This window comes from Pongo pygmaeus, chromosome 15 (genome assembly GCF_028885625.2).
Source record: "Pongo pygmaeus isolate AG05252 chromosome 15, NHGRI_mPonPyg2-v2.0_pri, whole genome shotgun sequence".
In the NCBI taxonomy this organism is placed as follows: domain Eukaryota; kingdom Metazoa; phylum Chordata; class Mammalia; order Primates; family Hominidae; genus Pongo; species Pongo pygmaeus.
The window spans coordinates 23,230,493-23,250,957 of record NC_072388.2 but is presented as its reverse complement, the minus strand read 5'-3'; the positions used below and the strand labels follow the sequence as shown (position 1 = coordinate 23,250,957).

At 44.2% G+C, this 20,465-nt stretch overlaps 1 protein-coding gene across 3 annotated transcripts in view; it reads left to right on the top strand.

Moving 5' to 3' along the window:
* The first annotated feature begins 1,983 nt into the window (after positions 1-1,983).
* The window catches only part of STXBP6 (syntaxin binding protein 6), a 244,777-nt gene continuing 226,295 nt past the window's right edge, over positions 1,984-20,465 (top strand). The window contains exon 1 of one of the 3 annotated variants that reach the window (XM_063651492.1): positions 1,984-2,257. The gene's annotated coding sequence lies outside the window, so the exon portion shown is untranslated. The remainder of the gene's footprint in view (positions 2,258-20,465) is intronic. The other 2 variants (XM_054449071.2, XM_054449067.2) reach the window with 2 other exon arrangements.

Genomic DNA, 20,465 nt, shown 5'->3' with positions numbered 1-20,465 from the left:
CTTACTTCACAAAATTATTGAGTTACCCAAAAGCTGATTCCAAAGTTTTGTAAATATCATCCCAACACATTAGAAAGGCTTGCTAAATTAAAGAAGCTTGCTACTGAGATCAACTTTTGTCAAGCAAAAAGGCCCTTATTTCAATTCAAATTTTACATAGATGACGTGTAGATAAGAACTCTCAACATTTTCAAAGCCCTTAGACATACATTTCTTTGGATTCTCACAAAAACGCCATGAGAATTGTTTTCCATTCCACACATGAGGAAAGCGAAGCTTAGAGGTTGAGCCACTTGCCCATGGAAGCCTGGTGGGGAAATGGCTGAGGTTTAGACCAGGACCCCGGCGCCCTACTCATTGGCACTAAGGTAGCCCCATGACATGTCTCTACAGAGATAGGGAGAGCACAAGAAACTTACTTTTTCAAGCAATTTTCTCTGATTTTCATAAAACTGTAGCTACCAAATGGGGATACCTAGGGTATCAGTTTTATGATACCCTAGGTATCCCTGTTTCTCCCATTCTTCCCCTCCAAACCATCTTCCTGGGTCTGCTGCCCTGTCCATCTTCACAGAATTCAGTTTGGATTGTCTCCTCCCCCAGCATCTCTGCTATCTCCACATAGTCTACAAATAAAGTGCAGGAGCCACAGACTGGCAGTCAGGACTTCTGCCTGAGCCCCCCATCCACAGCTCAAACCCTCTTTCCTATTTCACTATGCTAACGCTTACCCCTTGCACTCCAAACAAGCAGGTCTGTGTACCACCATCTAACACCCCAACAGGGCCACCAAGCTAGGGTGAGGCGAGTCACAGCATTTAACGGTTCTCCAAAGAACTCAGTAATCAAGGTTAATAGTTTAATGGAATATTTCAAAAAAATAAAAATGAATATCAAAAATGCATGATGGAAAATATCAAAATTTTAAATAAAGACAGGGTCAGTTTAGGGTTTTTTCCTATTGCTTCAGGCTCAAAAGTGCCTTCCAGGGCACTGTTACCGGCCCTGCAGTGACTCCCCACTCAGATACTTTCACTAATGATGCTTCCCAAAAGTTAGTTCTTACAACCGCTTTCTACGTTAGTAACCTCTTTCTTCTTGAACGCTCCAGCATTTAAGTGTAGCGCTGTACTGTCAGGAAAACCCATTTCCCTTAGTAACTAGTAGTACTTTGAAGATATTCTGAATCATCTTGGATCCTTTCCAGCACTTTCCCAAACCACAGTGAGCACTCAGCACCACTTCGCTAAAAGAGTGCAGAATCACAATGCTCAAATCACTGTCTGGGGGGTTCAGCAGGGAGGGGAGGCAGATTTGTTTAGTCCAGGGTGTTTTGAGAAAATTGAATTTGTTATCAAGATTTTACAAGTCAGGATATTGTACATGAATATACTCCGTCATTTCTGGAAAAATCAGAAAATCTAGCAAGGTCTAATTCTTGCCCGACAGCAAGGGACACTGAGAGCAAATAAGCGGCCCTGCCTTCGGAGCTCTCTCCAGTTCGCCTCCTCCCAGTTACAGTGCCTGTCAGGCCCCATTAGCTCTTTGAGTTTGCTACCCTAAGAATAAAGGAACGAGCGCACAGGATAAAAACCCATCGGCTGGGTCTATTCGTTTTTTCCTAGTTTCCTGGTTGTCCTTTCGAATATAGTCTCACAGAGAAGCTCACAGAAGCAGCCCACCTTTCTAGCTCACAAACTTCCCACAAGCCGTGAAAGTCGCACCGGCTCTTGCACCCAGATCGGTTTCTCCCGGGTCTTTGGCTCAGGGCCCCCGCCCCTACATTGGCCTTTCCCTTCCTCCGCCACCTCCGCGCTCCGAAGCCTGGGGCGGGTCGCGGGTCCCGGCCTCCAGCCCTCAGCCCCCAGCCCCAGCCCCCAGCCGCTGCTCTTTGCCCCGAGCCAAGGCGCTCGGGCTCGCCCACGGCGGCACTGAGCATGCTCAGAGGCGGCCGCGGGGGCAGGTTTGCTTCGCAGGCGCTCGCACCCGGCGGCGGGCGGGCGCGCGGCTGCAGCTGGAGCTCCAGCGCCCGGAGTTGGAGTTGCCGGGAGTTTCCCCCCAACCCCTCCCTTTTCGCGCGGCAGCAGGAGCTGGCGCGGGAGCCGAGAGCGGCGGCGAGCCAGCACCCGGGCCGGCTAAGCCTTGTCCGGAGCCCGGAGCCCGGAGCCCCGCGCGGGGCAGCCCCCCGGGGAGGAGCCTCGTGCGCTGGGACGCGTGCCGCGCACTGGCACGGCTGGGGCGCGAGCCAGGCTGCACGGTAGGACGGGGTCGAGGGGAGCCAGGCGGTCAGGGCGGAGGCCAAGCCCGGGAGATGCGGTTGCAGCCGCCACGGCTGTTGGGGCGCCTGGAGCTCCGTCCGAGGCGGGTGGCTGTGAGGCCAGGGGAGTAGGCAGGCGCCCAGAGAGATTCTTCCAAGTTGGCGGGTGGCGGGAGAGGGGGCCGCGCGCCCCGGCGCAGCTGCTTTGTGCGCGCAGAGAGGGACTCATGTCCCTGGTTCTCTCCAACCCTGGGACCCGTTGTGCGGGCAGTATTGGGGAAGCCACTGAACGGAGTGATTTCCTCCGAGAAAGTTGAGGATGTAGCCTTTTTTTCCGCACTGTCCCCGCGATGGGATGGGCCCCGAGAATGCCGCCCCGAGGCTCCCAGTGTGGGGGAACTCAGGGTCGCTGCGCCTCTAGCTTGAGCGCAGAAATCCGCGAATCACTCCGATCTTCGCGAACTCTGGCATCTTCTAGGAAAATCATTACTGCCAAAACTGAGGCGAGCTTTTCTGGCGGGCACGGCACCCTGCCCCCAGGGCGCTGGCCCTGGGCGATGCCCCCTTTCCGATCTCAGACTTGGTCAAGGGCGCCAGGTTCCGAATTCGCGCTTGCCGTGCACGCCGGCATCGAGCCTCACCAACACCGCCGGGCAACGTGGCTGGAGTAGGTGGGTGGCTCGATTTTCCCTCCAGCCTTTCCTCAGGTTTACAACACCCCGCCACCTCACCACCCCACCCCGTTCATCTTCGCAGAGGACAGGACCTGCAGGTGGAGAATTTGGAAAGACATCTTGTTCTTTAGGAGAAAGTCCGCGGGGTGTATCTGCCTTTGGTTCTGGCCCCAGGATTTCATAACGAACCCTCTCCCCTTCCTATTACGCTTCCCTAGGGACTGGGTGGGAGAGAATAGGGTCGGTAGGTCCGCAGGAACTTCCACCTCATTCCACCCTCTCCTAAGATTGCCTTCCGGGCGACCCCAGGACCCTGGAACTGGCATTGCGCGGATTGTAAGGGTGTGGAGGATGCCGACGAATTTTTCCTGGCTCCACTTTTTTTCACTTCTTGTTTTGAGTTTTGGGGTTTTGCCTGCACACTAGTCAGAGCTGCGCACTAGTCAGAGCCACCCTGGGGGTGGAGGAGCTTCAGCCGAGGCTGTGAGCCGCTGTTCGTCTCAGAGGCTGCTAGTGGGAATCGGTCCAGAAATGATTATGCAGGCTAGAAATATGCCTCTCTTTTTTTCTTTTTTGGCTGAACACCTTGGCTGTTGGGTTTGTGTGTTACGTTCTTAAAGGGACACCCTCACACTGCTCAAGTGCCAGGATTTAGGGGCTCACCATTCTGCTGCCTGTTTTTCTCTTTGCTTTTTCCTTGAGTGTAGTCTGCTTTAGGGCAGATTTCTAGATGTGCGAATCACATAATGTGGATACATTACACAGTTCTAGAGTCAGACAGACTTGAGGTCAAGTTTCAGCTTTACAGCTGATGACAGTGCTGATGGACAAATGATTAGCCACTCTGAACTTCAGTTTTCTCTTCTGTCAAATGGAGATAATCGTGGCCTTACCTCCCTCCATTGCAGGGTTGTTGTAAACCCAGATGAGATAATGGAAATGAAAAGTGCTAAGAAAACTTTAAAAGCACCGTTCAGGTGTTAGATATTGTCTCTGTGCTCTTTACTCAGTTGTTTTGAATGAGCTAATTCTTAATTATAACAAGACATCTAGGTCTTCTCTCTATCCACTCCTCACCAAGTGGTTTAGTTGCTTGGACCTTTGGAAGCATCTGTTTACCATTTTTCTTTCTCTATCCTCAAATCCGTCTCTTTTGATTTTAAGAATTGGAGCTCCAGTCCTCATATTTATCTGAGGAAGGCAGCATGATGTAGATTAGGAGATGACTGGGGTGGCCTTATCAACATTCAGGGTCTTAGGCCCCAGAATTGTCACGGTCAGAAAGGCCTTAGTTTGAAACTCAAGGCTGATGAAGAAGTCAGCAGATCCTGGAATGGAGCTCTGACTTGACCTCTAATAGTGACCTTGAACTAAGGTCTCAACTCCTAATCTGTGATATCAGTCTATGAAGATTAAAAGCCAATATCAATTGAAGGCAAGAACAGGTGACATTATCACTCAGTTGAAATGGGTTCACACAGGCTCCTGAGCCACCCCAGGTGCAGCATCTTCCCTAATCTTAGGGCAGTGGTTCTCACACTTGAAGATCTGAATCATCTGGAGGGCTTGTTAAATCACAGACTGTTGGGCTATACTGCCAGAGTCTCTGGTTCTCTAGGTCTAGGGTGGAGGCCCAAGAATTTGCATTTCTGACTAGTTCCAGATGATGCTAATGCTGCTACAGACCATGCCTATAGAATCACTAACTTATGGGGTGGGAGATAGTAAGAGAGCTGAAGTTTGTTGTGAAATGCCATTATTTTACTAGCTCACATACAGAGACAAGGTTTATTTGGGGGTGTGTTGGGAAGTCTCCTTAGGCATTTTATGTTCCAATGCCTGTGCCACTTACCATTATCTAGGTTTAATAATTCTGATTGCTCTTCAAATCGATGAATTTTACAAAGAGGTAGGATTCCCCCTTCTTTTCATACTGTAAAATATGTATTCTCAGGTTTTAGATCACCCTTGGGTAGTGCCGGATTGGTGACCTTTATAATTTATAAAATCTAAACACTATCCCATTTCCTTTTTTGGAGAAACCTCAGACATTTGTGGAAAGGAGGTTACGTACAGTTCTGACAGCTTGAACCTTAAGGTTGGAGGACAGAATAGATCACCTAGGGAACAAGTTTAAGAAGAATTTGCAGTGGTGTCTTTTCCGAATGGACAGCTTATCCAGGCCCTGGAAGGAGCATGAAGTACACCCCATGACAAATGTCCCATGGTGGTTAGACCTGGCAAAGCCCTTTCATTCCTTCTGGATAATGGTGGTGGCATTGGCAGTGGCTGAGACCCTCTCTTCGTCTCTAAGAGGGTAGAAGGCTGGCTTTCAGGGGCAGCTGATCAATATTAGTGTGGTGTCCTGTGTAACCTAGCTTGTAATCAAGCACTATTGGGACCTAACCCAATCTTAAGCTCTTTTCCTTTTCCCCCACGCCATAGTCCTGTGCTGAGAGCTCACCATGACTTCCTATGACCTAGACTGTGGCCTTGAATTTTGACTGCTTTGCATCAGAGAGGCTGTGGGAGCCTGCTTGAGTCAGGAGGGTTCCTGCAATAACATCCTAAGGAAGAAATAAAGTTTACATAATGTAACGCCCAAATCAATTAGGTATAAGAGGAGGTCAGTCAGTGCCTTAACTAGTTCTTGTGTTGCTAGGCCAAATGGGATCCCAGCTCACGTCATGCTTTATCTCAGCTGTCCATTTGTGCTTTGTTTTAGTTTTAAACTGATTAGCACTAGAGAAACCTATCAGTAAATCAGAAACCTTTTAAAAACTCAAGTGTACACTTAGTGTTTTAGTAGATAAAACTTCCAGGCCCAAACCTGTCTTCCTGACAACAATCAGCACTTGGTGAAGGAGCAGCCTTCTGGTTGTCACTCTTAAGATTCATTAGCTAATTTCAATGGTTTTTCCCACTTAATATAAGTAGGGAACATTTCTATTTTAAAATTCCTTCCCATAACCTGATGTTTATATTTTGGGTGTTACCCATGCTTTGAGGGCAGCCTCTTATCACTGTTGTTCACTTTTCTCAGTACATGGTATCTTTGCTCCCTTTAATAAGTCTGTTGTGAGACGGTCATGATGACACTTTATTTCTTTTTGGTCGTTAGGACTGTTATTACTGAGTCACAGAGAGTCAGGGCCTATTCCTAGAGCATTATTCTCTATGTTCCTAGAGGGTGCTTTTAAACTAAAACACTAGTTATACTGCACTAGTTCATTTCTAAGATACATTCTTTTTCTGATTTCAGAAGTCCAGATGGATCTTAAAAATTATGAACACATTTAGGCCAGGCGCAGTGGCTCACACCTGTAATCCCAGCGCTTTGGGAGGCTGAGGTGGGTGGATCACCTGAGGTCAGGAGTTCAAGAGCAGCCTGGCCAACATGGTGAAACCCTGTCTCTACTAAAAATACAAAAACAAATTAGCTGGATGTGGTGGCAGGCACCTGTAATACCAGCTACTCGGGAGGCTGAGGCAAGAGAATTGCTTGAATCTGGGAGACGGAGGTTGCAGTGAGCCGAGATCGTGCCATTGCACTCCAGCCTGGGCAATAAGAGTGGATCTCCATCTCAAAAAAAAAAAAAAAAAAAAAATATGAACACATTTAATGTAGTTTTTTTTTTCTTCTGTAACCTAGTGTGTTAGTGTAGTGCCTATCGATTGATGACATCCTCAAACAAAGCAAAGTTAGTTCCTTATTCTGGTAGACAATATGGTTTCTACTCAATGCTGTCCAGCTGATAGAATTGCTGAGCAGTTAGCTCAGCAGTTCCGAGAATATGTTGGGTAAAATGCTGTTGGGGTGGGTGTTAATCAGTGTGCTCTTATAAAGGGCAAATCCATCTGGGAAGCACTGCCTATTATTTTTTTTCCTCTTGTAGAGATTCTCAACATGGGCATCATTATATCAAAGACTGTGAGAAGTACTATAGTTAACTATATCAACAACAAAAACTTGGTTACATTTATTCAAGTCAGCGTTTCCCAGAATACAGAATGTTTCTGAGGTTATATATGTATCTTTTAGGACTCCATTAGTGAGTTAGCACAAACCACAATTTTAATATGTGATTTAATATTGTGAGTGGGATGGTTTCACCTAGTATATCCCGAAAATATAGGGACATTCATTAAGTATGGCTATTAATTAATTAACTCTATAAGTGGTTACTTATTTTTTATTTCAGAGTAGAGAAGAACATTTTAAGCGTGGTAGCTAAGAAAGTCTCCACGAAGGGGCTGGACTGTGATAATATAAATGGTGGGTAGCACTCTTCGATGGATAAGGGACATTTTAGGTTGGAGGGATAATGAAGCAGGAGTAAAGACTTGCATTTGTGCCTGCATATAAATAATTTTCAGAGCATACAACAAAATGGATTGTGCCCAGCACAGTGTGAGATTTACTGAATCTGTGGTGGTGGTCAAAGAACCTATTAAGCCCAGGCTTGGTTGCTCATGCCTGTAATGCCAGCAGGTCAAGGCTGCAGTGAGCCCTGATCGTGCCACTGCACTCCAGCCTGGGCAACAGAGTAATATCCTGTCCCAAAAACAAAACAAAAAGTTCTTTGATTCTGTAAATTAATTGAAGTAGCAGACGAGTTATAGAGAGGACTGGACAGCTGGTTGCAGGAGTGGAGGCGCAACACTCAGGATGAAAGCAGTCAGGGGTGCCTGGAACTGGACGGGGGCATGGAAGTGTTCCTGTGCCATTAGTCATTAGGGGGATGCAAATCAAAACCACAGTGAGATGCCACTTCACACCCACCAGGATGGCCAGGTGGAGAATGTGGAGAAATTGGAACCCTCCCACATTAGATTGCTGGTGAATATGTAAAACGGAACAACCACTTGGGAAAACAGTTTGGCAGTTCCTCAAAATGTTAAACATTGGCTTCCTAATGACCAATTCCCCTCCAAGATAGATACACAAGAGAACTGAAAACATGTTCATGAAAATATGAATATTCATAGCAGCCTTATTCCTTTTTTTTTTTTTTTTTTTTGAGGCAGAGTCTCATTCTGTCTCCCAGGCTGAAGTGCAGTGCCATAATTTCTCCTCACTGCAGCCTTGACCTCCCAGGCTCAAGCAATCCTCCCACCTTGGGTTCCCGAGTAGCTGGGACTACAGGCATGTGTCACCAACTCCAGTTAATTTTTTTATTTTTTGTAGAGATAGAGTTTTACCATGTTGCCCAGGTTGATCTCGAACTCCTGGGCTCAAGCAATCCACCTGCCTTGACCTCTGGGATTACAGGCATGAGCCACTGCGCCTGGCCAGCAGCCTTATTCTTAATAGCCCTAAAGTGGAAACAACCCAAATATCCATCAGCTGCTGAATGGATAAACAAAATGTGGTACATCCATGCAAGGAAAACTATTCAGACATAGAAAGGAACAAAATGTTGATCCATGCTACAACATTGATGTACCTTGAAAACATGCTGTGTGAAAGAAGCCAGATACAAATGACCACGTATTGCATGATTCCATTATGCAGTGTACTGAATAGGAAAATCCACAGTGACAGAAGTAGATTAGTGGTTGCCAGGGGTTGGAAGAGGGAGAAATGGGGAGAGACTGTTGATGGGTCTGAGGTTTCTTTTTGGGGTGATGAACATGTTCAGGAATTAGATAGGGTGATGATGGCACAATTTTTTGAATACACTGAAAACTACTGAGTTGCACACTTCAAAAGTGAATTTTATGGTGTATGAATTATTAAATTTTTAAAAATAGGAAGAAGGTGGTTGGATCCAAAGGAGAGTTTTTTTTGTTTTGTTTTGTTTTGTTTTAAAAAAAAAAGATGATGAGACAACTCCAGAAATAGGGTTTCAGTTTCAGGTTAAATTTTCTGCTATTGGGAAAAAATATCTGGATTATTCCTTTCTCCTTGTTTGTCTTTGGCTTTCTAGAATGCTCTTGTTACTCTCCCATTCGAAAGTTTACTACCTGAATTAAAAGGGTTTTGTTCCAAGTTCCTCCTGAGTCAGTGGGATCGTTTTCATGGCAAGTGCCTTGTCATCTTCATATTTGAGTGTGTTTCTGGATTTTCCTCCAGAGACAAATTCCCTATTCAGGCTTCCTTGTGATCCACCAGAGGGCATGCTGACTCTGCAGTTTCAGTTTAGCTTCCCCCTTAAGATCTGACTGTGATAGACATTTTAGTGTTATCTTCTAATTTGTTTGTAGAACTCTGTCGAGACTGCTTCTTCCCTCTTTTAAAAAAATCTCTATTTAAAGAGGGTTCATTGGTGCTCAGCATTACGTGAACATCAACGTATTTGGGTCCAAGAGGCATGATACTAAATGAGGTTTAACACCACTGGAGCTGACACAGTTGGCCCTTGGGTAGACATTCTTCTCTCTTTAACAGTGTGGTGCCACAGTGCCTCTTGAGATTTTGTTAGAATTGCTGGTTCTGATTCAGTAGGTCTGGGATGAGGCCTGAGATTCTGCACTTCTAACAAGCTCTCACTGATGCAGATGCTGCTGTTGAGTGGATCATACTTTGAGTAGAAGCTGATACAGTTTAGAGAAGATGGTTTCAGAATGGGACAGGGCTGAGTGTGAAACATAGCTCCACCATTAACGTGTGTGGGACCTTGGGCAAGTTAATTAACATCTGCGCCACAGTTTCTTATCTGTACGATCAGAGTAAGACCGAGCAGGTAGAAATGTGCCTAGCATCATGTGCCTGAAATGCTAAATGTTATTGACCTTCTCCTGCCTACAAAGATCAAGAATTCTATGGTAAGGAGTAAGGAACAAAATACATGACTGTGATTCTCCCACCTGGAGCCTGTGCCCCTTGCCCTCACCAGCCTCTGCTTCTTCTGTTGCCTTTGAGACTGGCACTGATCCCCGCTGGCTTGCCTTCTTATGGGATTGGCATGAGGACATTATGAGCTGTAACATGAAGCACCTCTGTGAAGTATATGCTATTACTCTACAGTGCTGGCTTGGGGAATTACATCCTCACAGGTTACCCAAGGTGAGCTGGTGGCTTGTTAAATTTGTTCTGTTTCTGTTTCCTTTATCATCATTTGAAGTGGAAGGAAATAGGAGATTGTGTTTACATTTCAATTAAGTTGATGGATCCTCTTAACTTTCTTCTGGGAAACAATACATACAAATAGTTTTTAAGAATTAAACTAACAAAGCCACAAGTGCAATAAATCAAACTAGTTACCGGTCTTCACAGCCTGATGTTTATTGCTTTCCTAAGGGTAGTAATTGTACCCTTTGAGACCCTGTTCCACCTTCTTGTTTTGACTCTTGCATGGATTGTCAGGTTTGGGTCTTTAACGCCTGATGACTTTGAAGAAATGAGATTGTTTACTTTGTTACAATGCCAGGGCAGAGCATTTGAACTGATGTTGCATCGACATCAGGTAATCAAAGATAAGATATTTGGGTTGAAGCCGAATACACTAGGCTTCACTGGGACTCACTGCCCTTCTGAAAGGTAGAGGTGGCCGTGTCTTTTGGAAGTGAGAATTATCTGATTCCTCTGGCAGGTGAATATGTGTGCTGCAGTCTAGTCACCTTCCATAACCGCTGTCTGGTAACTAAGCTTGGTCAGATAGGGCGTATATCAATGAGCTGTTTTTTGTTTGTAGGCTGCCTAGAAATATGTGGACTTGTACAGTCTAAGCTGAAAGCCAGCAGTAACTGCTGGTTGAGAAGTTAATAATATTCTTGAAAAATTTAATCTACCCTATCATTAAAAAGCAATAAGGAAGCAGTCCTGCTGCTGAGAAGGAGCTGGGAATATGAAGCTGGGTGTTCCTGAAGCAAGTTGTTTTAAGATTAAATCCTTATCCACTATAACAATATATATTTTTTATATTTATTTATTTATTTATTTATTTATTTATTTATTTATTTATTTGAGATGGAGTTTTGCTCTTGTTGCCCAGGCTGGAGTGGAATGGCACAATCACAGGCTCACTCTGCCTCCTGGGTTCAAGAGATTCTCCTGCCTCAGCCTCCAGAGTAGCTGGGATTACAGCTGCCCACCACCACTGCCCAGCTAATTTTTTGTATTTTTAGTAGAGACCAGGTTTCACCATGTTGGCCAGGCTGGTCTCGAACTCCTGACCTAGGTGATCCACCCACCTTGGCCTCCCAAAGTGCTGGAATTACAGGCATGAGCCACTGTGCCCAGCCTTTTTATCTTTTATCTTTTTTTTTTTTTTTTGAGATGAGTCTCGCTCTGTCCCCCAGGCTGGTGTGCAGTGGTGCAATCTCAGCTCACTGCAACCTCCGCTCCTGGGTTTGAGCAATTCTCCTGCCTCAGCCTCCTGAGTAGCTGAGACTACAGGTGCATGCAACCACACCTGGCTAATTTTTGTATTTTTAGTAGAGATGGGTTTCACCATGTTGGCCAGGCTGGTCTCGAACTCCTGACCTCAGGTGATCCACCTCGGCCTCCCAAAGTGCTGGGATTACAGGCGTGAGCCACCGCGCCCGGCCCCTTTTTTTCTCTTTAAACTGTCTACCTTGAATATAGGAAGTTGGCACTTATATAAGGAGCTTAAAGCTAATAAAGTAGACATTTCTCCCAGTTTCACTACTGAGAAATGAGACTTCAGATCCTTTTTTGTCATTGCAAACCACATACTTACTGGTCTATCTAATAGTTGATTTTAAAAAATGGAACAGGAATCTTGAACTCAGACATCGTCTTTAGGGACAGCCTTTGCTTTCAATCCCCACTAGATTGTGAACTCCTTCAAAGACAAGGATCTTCATTTTTGTATCCCAGAGGATACAAACTATGCATGTCTGTCATACAGTAGAGAATCAATAAACATATGTTGAGCTGCTTTTCTTCTGTGATTCCCCTTCACTATCTAGTCTATTATTTTTTGTTTCTTTATCAGAGAGAAACCAACTCCATGACATAAAAATAATAAATTTTTATTTAACACTACCTATACATTATCGTATGCTAACATAATACATGGTTCTAAGCACTTTACAAATGTTGATTCCTTTAATCGTACAACACACTCTCAGAGGAAGGTACTGTTACTTATCTCTATTTTACACTTGAAAAGACTGAGATACAGAAAGGTGAAGTGACGTCTGTCTAAGGTCCTGCAGTACTATGTAGCAGCCTCAGTAGACTTTAGCTCTCAAATATTACCCTCTTTTCCTGAGTTGCAGAGAAATGAGATCAGACATGCCTTTCCATCTTCAATTCTAACCACCTCCCTTGTCCTCTGCCTCCTTTCTGACCACCTCAAGTTCCAAAAGAATGTGACTTGAGTTTGGAAAATAAAGTTACAGGTGTAAGACATGGCTCATTCTTATGGCCCCAGGCTGGGAGTGAGGCCATTCACACAGGAGCCATTTAGGCTGAACCATATGACCTTTGCAAGGCTGTGACCTCTAGCCCTAGGCCTCTGAGTTTGTCAGGTCACCATATGCCCCAGGTCCGTGCCTCTAAACCTTTATGTACATGTGGTCACCTGGGTATCCCGTTAAGATACAGATTCTGGCTGGGCGTGATGGCTTACGCCTGTAGTCCTAGCACTTTGGGAGACCGAGGCGGGCGGATCACTTGAGGGCAGGAGTTCAAGACCAGCCTGGCCAACATGGTGAAATCCTGTCTGTACTAAAAATAAAAACAAATTAGCCGGGCATGGTGGCAGACGCCTGTAATCCCAACTACTTGGGAGGCTGAGGCATGAGAATTGCTCAAATCCAGGAGGCAGAGGTTGCAGTGAGCCGAGATCACGCCACTGTACGCCAGCCTGGGCGACAGACCGAGACTCCGTCTCAAAAAAAAAAAAGATGCAGATTCTGATTCACTGGGTCTGGGGTGGGTCTTGGGATTCTGTGTTTCTGACAGCATTCCAGGAAATGAAGAGGGCTAATCCCTGGGCCAATGCTATAGCGGAGCCGAGTCTGCATGGGTCCAGCCTTAGTATTCCAAGCACTTTCTTGCTTGAAGAAGGCCTAATTCCTAACCTGGGACCCAGAAAAAGACATAAGATATCCAGAGAGATATGCACCAAGAAACTGCAATTTATACAAAGACAGTCAGAAAGCAGCTGAAGACAGAATGAGAGACAAACTAAGTAAAAGAAACTTGATGCCTCCAAAATGAAGAGTATGCCTCATTTCCACATGTGAACTGAAAAGCTCTCCACTTTTGAAATAAAGGCTTACTATAGAGCAGCCCTGGTAATAGAACTACAAGACTTATAACTTCCTGTTTGAGTTGAAATGAAAATTCATAAAGAATCTATGCTACTAACCCCCTAATTTATACTTTTGTATTCTTTTATGTTGTATTTTGTATTTTATGTTGGACTTCTTTTTAAAAATTTTGTATTTATTTTTAATTGAAAAATAATTGTGTATACTTATTGTTGTACAACATGATGTTTTGATATATGTATATGTTGTAGAATGACTAAATCAAGCTAGTTAATATATGCATTACCTCCTATACTTATCATTTATTTGTGGTGAGAACATTTAAAATCTACTCTGTTAGCAATTTTGAAGTATAGAATACACTATTGTCAGCTATAATCATTATGTTGTACAGTAGGTCTAAATGTATTCATTTCTCCTAACTGAAAATTTGTATCTTTTGACCAACATCTCCCTGGTCCCTCCATCTCCTCCCCTGGTAACTAACATTATTATTTTTTTCTTTTTTTTCAAAAAAAGCTTTTAGGTTTGAGGGTACACGTGTAGGTTTGTTAAAAAGATAAACACAAGTCATGGGACTGTGTTGTACAGATTATTTTGTCGTCCACGTACTAAGCCTAGTGCCCAATAATTATTTTTTCTGCTTTTCTCCTTCCTCCTACCCTCTGCCATCAAGTTGGCCCAATGTCTGTTGTTCCCTTCTTTGTAACAACCACTCTAATCTCTGCTTCTAAGGGTTCCTATGTCTGACATCTTTCCCTTGATTTTGTGAGATTCATCCACATTGTGTATGCAGCAGTAGTTTATTTATTTTCATTATTGGATAGTATTCCTTTGTGTGAACATAAATTGCTGATGGCAGATGTTTGAATTGTTTCCAGTTTTTGAGTATTATGAATAATGCTGTTGTGAACATTTACGTGTATGTCTTTTGATGAACATGAGTTTGCTTTTCTGATTGTGGGTGTGTGCCTACAACTGCTGATTTCTAAGATGTGAATATGTTCAGCTTTAGTGAGTACAGCCAGTTCTCCAGTGTGGTTCTTCACACTCCTATCAGGTATGAATAAGAGTTCCATTGTTCCACATTCTTGCCAACACTTAGTTTGATAAGTCATTTTCATTTTAGCCATTCTGATGTTTGTATGGGGGGTCTGTCATTATGATTTTAGCTTATCTTTCGCTTATCACCATTTGAAGTTTAGTATCTTTCCGTGCCTCTTGTTTATGTTTCAGTTGTGTGTGTGAGTGTGTGTGTGTGTTGGTATTTTTAAAAACACAATGAAAGTTCCACAGAACATTTGTAAAAAGTCTTGAAATCTGTAGTCATGGGGGTTACCTGTCACTGATATCTGGTTTTATCCTCAAATGTTTCTGGGGAAGGAGGACATGAAGTGGTATATAGAGGTATAAAACCCTTTAGCAAGGAAACTTGCTGAATGGTTGGAGCCAGCGTAGATGGCCCAGGGCAATTGTAAAGTCAGAGACCACTTGAAAGCTTAAAACCATTTAATCTCCAGATGAGTTTGCCTTTTGTAGAAGTCCCTCTAGAAGATAGTAAACCACCTTAAAAAGTATTGCTGAAAACATTTTTTGGAATTGCTCTAAGCATATATACTTTTGAATACTTTAGGTGCTTTTAAAATGACCTTTGAGCATGTACGGTGATTTTGGGAAATAGCAAGACTTCTCAGAGCCCAGTCCCACTGGAAGGAAGGACTAATGCCATGGGTGACAGACAAACAAAAAACCCTAAGCATTATTTATAAGACTTGCCTGTAAAGGAATGCAACTTCCTTTCTTGAGTGAAGACTGAAGACATTAGCAGGGAGGGAGAAGATGCCATTTGAATGATGTCTTTTAATCTGTTTTGAGTATTCTCACTATACAGATGAAAAGTCAGGTTTAGAGAGCAAAAGAGAACGTGATTTAAAAGTCAAACCTTACTGTCTTGGCTTTTCCTTTCCCTACCCTGCCTCTCCTGTGATAAATGTTGGAGGAATTAACAAAACTCTGTTGCAGCCAGAAAAACAGGTGCTGATAGTGAAGTTCTGGTTTCCATTCCTGTCCTATTTCAGAGTCCCAGGAGCTCTCCGGGCCTCTGTCAAATGGGGCCCCGTGGAGACAGGAGTCCTACCTAGGTGGCCTGTGTCAGGCGTCAGGACACTCCTGTTTCCCAAACCTGGTTCCTGAGGTCCTTCTGATCTTGGAAGCTCTTCAGGGCCTTTCAGGGTCCTGCCACATTCTGTCAGGACTGTCTTACCTGTAGACTTTGCTGTGTCTGCTCCTTTTTCTTCCTGACTGGCAAACAGCTACCCAGAAAATACTTTCAAGATATGCTGATGAATAATGTCACTGTTGGAAATTATATTCTGTGTAAAAAACAGGTCTTTTTCTGGGTGGATACTTACATAAAATCTGACCAGTAGAGGAAGGGTATAGCTGATTCCTTTTTTTTTTTTTTTTTTTTTTGAGACGGAGTCTTGCTCTGTTGCCCAGGCTGGAGTGCTGTGGCACCATCTCGGCTCACTGCAAGCTCCACCTCTTGGGTTCACGCCATTCTCCTGCCTCAGCCTCCCGACTAGCTGGGACTACAGGTGCCCGCCACCACGCCTGGCTAATTTTTTGTGTATTTTTAGTAGAGACGGGGTTTCACTGTGTTAGCCAGGATGGTCTTGATCTCCTGAACTCGCGATCTGCCCACCTCGGCCTCCCAGAGTGCTGGGATTACAGGCGTGGGCCACCGTGTCTGGCCAGCTGATTTCTTTAATGTTCATTTATTCCTGAACTTAAAAGAAAATCTCCTGTTAGTTTTCCCCAAGCCCCAGTGGGTTAATGTTCTTTGGTGTGCAGTAAAGACTTTCAGAAATTTTTCCTGAAAGGGATGCCCTGGGCAAGTAGCTTTCAGATAGACAGTGGGGCATTTGGCTGCCCTAAGGGTCCCGAAGAAAGGCATATGTGCTTGACCATCCCAAAGACCTGTTCTCACCCTTTTGGGTTCATTGACCCCAACACACTAGCCCTCTTCCACTGACACTGGGAATGTTGTCTATAAGCTGAGAAAGCTGCAATCCACAACCCGTTTTTTTTTTTGTTTTGTTTTGTTTTTTGTTTGTTTGTTTTTTGTTTTAGATGGAGTCTCGCTCTGTCGCCTAGTCTGGAGTGCAGTGGCACAGTCTCAGCTCACTGTAACCTCCGCCTCCCGGGTTCAAGTGTTCTCCCACCTCAGCCTCCTGAGTAGCTGGGATTATAGGCACACGCCACCATGTCCGGCTACTTTTTGTATTTGTTGTAGAGACGGGGTTTTACCATGTTGTCTGGGCTGGTCTCAAACTCCTGACCTCAGGTGATCCGCCCACCTCAGCCTCCCAAAGTGCTGGGATTACAGGCGTGTGAGCCACCGCGCTCAGCCCACAGCCTGTTTTTCTGGCTCAAAGTAGTAGCAAAGAAACCTCTGTGTTTCTCCTGAGACTACATAATAGAATGCTTTCTTCATTTGGTAGTTTATTTTTAACACCTATAATCCTGCACAGTCTTGGTTTCTACTGCAGAGTATTTGGCCATGGGTAACCAGATTGCTAAATTTCCTGTACAGATTATAATTTTATTTTGTTCATTTTCACATAGTTTTCCCTGGATAAAATGAGGTAGCTGAGAAAAAAAAATTCTGAGGACATTTTAATGAAAACTTCCTCTGGTAAGATATTCATTTTTATGCCATATTTAATTCCTGTAAAGAATTCCAGGTGTTATTAAGAAGCAGTTGAACCCAGTGGGTGTGAATATCTGGCGATCTAAACTCATTTTCTTATCAGATTATGTTGTCCTGTACACCTGTGTAGGTTGTACATGTCAGATCTGGACTTGGCTGGTGGACGTTTGAACTTATGCACTTCCTGCCAAACGAAAGAAACATATAAATGGTGCTTTGTACTTTGAATTTCATGGTGTGCTGAGTAAACACAAAATATACACTGTTACAGGAGGAGTAAAGGACCGCCCACATCCTTATTTTTTGAGTGGGTGTAGCTAATGATTAGTTCCTGGATATGTAACTAGGATGTAGGTCAGGTCCCATTGTCATCTGCAGCAGAGGTACAGTAAGCACTGCCTCCCTATAGATGGCTGTGTTATCTCACAGGTACAACTGTCTAAAGTTCTTTTCATGAGAATTTTTTTTCTTTTTTTGAGACAGTCTCACTCTTGTCACCCAAGCCAGAGTGCAGTGGTGCGATCTCGGCTCACTGCAACATCTGCCTCCCGGGTTCAAGTGATTCTCCTGCCTCAGCCTCCCGAGTAGCTGGGATTACAGGTGCACGCCCCCATGCCCAACTAATTTTTGTATTTGTAGTAGAGACGGGGTTTTACCATGTTGGCCAGGCAGGTCTCAAACTCCTGACTTCAGGTGATCTGCCCCTCTTGGCCTCCCAAAGTGCTGGGATTATAGGTGTGAGCCACCACACCCGGCCAAGAAGTTTTCTAAGAAGTTTTTAATAAGCTTCTTGGTTTAAGAATAAGGAGCTCACTTCAGTGAATATCTGAGGCTTCCTCTATGTGATATTGATTAAAATATTAATTAATAGCTGTACATATGTAGTGTGCTGGGCACTGCGCTAAGGACATTTTGTGGATTCTTTCAACTCTCTTAATTAGGTGCTGTTACTAGCCCTGTTTTACAGAGTCAGAAACCGAGGCTCAGAGAAGTTGTCCTTTGGTCCCAGGGTCACACATCCCATCCATGTGACTCCCAAGTTCAGGCTCTTGACCACCGCACTGTGCTGTACTGAGTCAGTGCGTGACTAGAGGGTATGGTCAGAACCTGGGGCCATTCTTGAGAAACTGGATTTCAGAAGAAAGAAGATCAGACGTTTATTAATAAGAAGTGCATCAGTATGAGTGACTCTGCATTTTAAATATGCTCAGCTTAGGTGAGGGATGGGGAAATTGTAGCAGATTTTGAGAAGAAACTGGATTTTGAAGGAGAGAAATGCCATTGACGTTTAAAGGAGGGGAAAGATATTCAGCTTCATGTAAGGATGATGACCTACATCATGGAAAGGCTTCCACAGAGGGATATGTTTCTTGTCTGGGGGTGTTAGGAGGCAAGTTTACCTGGAACAACTCTTTCAGTAGGTTTAGTTGGTTTTTCTTTCAGTAAGTGTTTGGGTATTATTACCGGTACCTCCTTCCCCTGCCTTTATCAAAAGCAAACATACAGGGCTAAGCTTCTATGCAGCACCCTACTTCTTTCCTTGTCCATTTCATGTCCAGGCTTGGAACAGGAGAAAGGACAGACAAAGATATTATAGTTTCTCTACCCTTCCTCACATAGATGCTGTGTCATAGTGCTATTTTGGGGTGAAGAGACCCCAGGAAATTCCTGGTTTAAAATCCTGCAGGGCCATATACCTGCATTTTCTCAGGCACTTTTTTCATTTTGTTTTGTGTTAAACTTAGATCTCTGTCTTTTCATTCATTCAGCAAAAGAGTCTACTGTGTGTAACCGATTTTCATGGTGAGCAAAATCAGACAAGGTTTCTGCTTTTATAGAATGTTTTTAAAGGAGCTAAACTAATTGCATAAAATGTTACATGACAACTGTTGTAAGTGCTCCAGGGGGTTACATGTTTGAGGGAGTTTGGCTTAGTCAAATAAATTAGGGCAGTTTCCTAAGGAAGTGATGATGAGTTGAGATCTGAAGGATGAGTAGAGTAAAAGAGGGAGGGAGATGGCATTATGGAGGTGATGGAATGTGCAAAGGCCCTGAGGTAGAAAGGACCTTGGTATGAGCAAGGGGCAGAAGGCTTCTATGGCTGGAAGTGGAGGATAATGGGTATGAGAAAGTATTTTCTTAAGAGTCACCAGTGTTCCTAACATGGATTTGAAGTGATTAGATTGACAAGATTCATGTTTGTTGCAATAAAGGAAGTGGATGAATTGATTGTAGAAGTCCAAGAGAAGATACAGTGGACCAGTTTAGAAGTTTTTGCAGTAGTTTAGGAAGAAATGATGATAGTCTGACCAGGGTGGTAAAGATGGAGGGAACCGGATGGAGGTGTGGAGAAATAGAAAGAAGTGATATGACTGGATGTGGTAATGGGTTGAAAGTACAGGGTGAGAAACAGGGAGATGCCAGAGTTGGCTCTTCAGTCTCTAGCTTGCATGACTGTGTGATGGTGGTGTCATTGCATGGACAGTCATGCCTCCCCAGGTAGACTATAGTCAAGATCTTTTTCCAATTGAAGTTTGAATCCTCACAGTATTACTTATAATAGCCACTCAGGTACCTTTTGTTTGATGGATTAGAGTAGGAGTTTCTTTAGAAATGTGGTGTGTGTGCTTGGTGGGAAACAGCAGTTAGTGTACCAAGGAGTGTGGCTGGGGCAAGAGAAAAGATTCATAGTTGTAGTAGAACCCCCCCCCCCCCCCCCGGACCAATGCGTTTCATCATATAGAGATGTGCCTTCAATTTTCAGGAAGCACAAGTTATTTTGAACTTCTCAGCACCTAGAAATGTGTCTTTTTCCCTTTATGCTAGACTCAACCCTTCTGATCCTCTGTTTATCTATCTGTATGATGAGCCTAGTAACACTAACCTTCTGAGGTGTCTGTGAGGGTTATGTATTTAGTAACTTTGTGAAATGTGAAGGATTTTACATTGATCAAGGGACTCTGTGAATCCGTTCTTATGTTCTCCTGTCGTCCTCCCCACCACTAGTGGGAGCTGCTGCTCAGAGGGCACAGGCCCTGTGGTGACAGTTGGTTCTTGGCAGGTGAGGCTTCCCCCGCCGGGGTGAGTGCTCCTGCTTAGGTAAATGCCTGTGTTTCTTTTTTCCACTCGATCCTTCCATAAAGTGATTGAGTCAGTGGATGAGTTTTTGGTTAATGTGACTGAGGACTGCGGGAGAGATGAGTGAAAGATAGGTTAGATCTAGTTTCTTTTTTATTTGAGATTGTTTTACATTTCAGGCCTTGGGGTGCTCAAGTCACAACCCCAGGGCTGAGTGTGGACTGAGGACAAATGATGTCTTGATCTTGATCCTCTGTGTCGAGCGATGTTGGATGATGGAACTCACCACCAACCTTAAAACCAGAGAGAGGCTAGTTCCAGTGTGGTGATTGTCCTGGGGATCAGTACTGCCACAGTGCTTTCTCTCTGCAGAATAGAATGCCTTCACGGTGTTGGAGACCATGAGCAAAGTGGTTGGTCAGTCTGTTTTCCTCCTGTGTGCCTCTGTTGTCTTTATTAAGGTTTTATATTTCAAGCCTCTTTATTTTTTTCCATCTCTGTCACTTCAAACTTTCTATCTTCGTGTCTGTATTTCTTTCTGTATTTACCACCATAT